Source organism: Alligator sinensis, unplaced genomic scaffold (genome assembly GCF_000455745.1).
Source record: "Alligator sinensis unplaced genomic scaffold, ASM45574v1 scaffold802_1, whole genome shotgun sequence".
In the NCBI taxonomy this organism is placed as follows: domain Eukaryota; kingdom Metazoa; phylum Chordata; order Crocodylia; family Alligatoridae; genus Alligator; species Alligator sinensis.
The window spans coordinates 2,771,185-2,771,608 of NW_005841918.1; positions in this window are offsets into that span (position 1 = coordinate 2,771,185).

Genomic DNA, 424 nt, shown 5'->3' on the forward strand with positions numbered 1-424 from the left:
TGAGCTTCGATCGGGTATATAGTATATCGATGCTCCCAGTCGCTGGGTGTTCTCGACTTCATCAGGATGCGCAATCGCGAAAGCTGACGCAAAAGGTTGTTTGCAAGTTGACCAACCATTGGGTTGAGGAAAACTCAGAGGATGATGTTCTTTCCTCCATAGGCCTCAACACAGGCTCTTACGCTGTCCAGCTTTATTGGAACCGTTCTAGGATTTCGCAGATAGCGGAAAGGCCATGGTCCTCTCTGTTGGGATGGTGTTAGTCCCAGTACACATGCTCTGGGGTTCCAGGAGTAGTACGAGATCCCGACCGTGGCCAGCAAAAGCTGCTCCGTGCTGGCTTTCTCCGGCCGGCCGTCATGCCATGCGTGAGATTCTTGACCGACTTGTCCTGCGGCAAGCGCCGGAAGCAGAATGGGCCCAT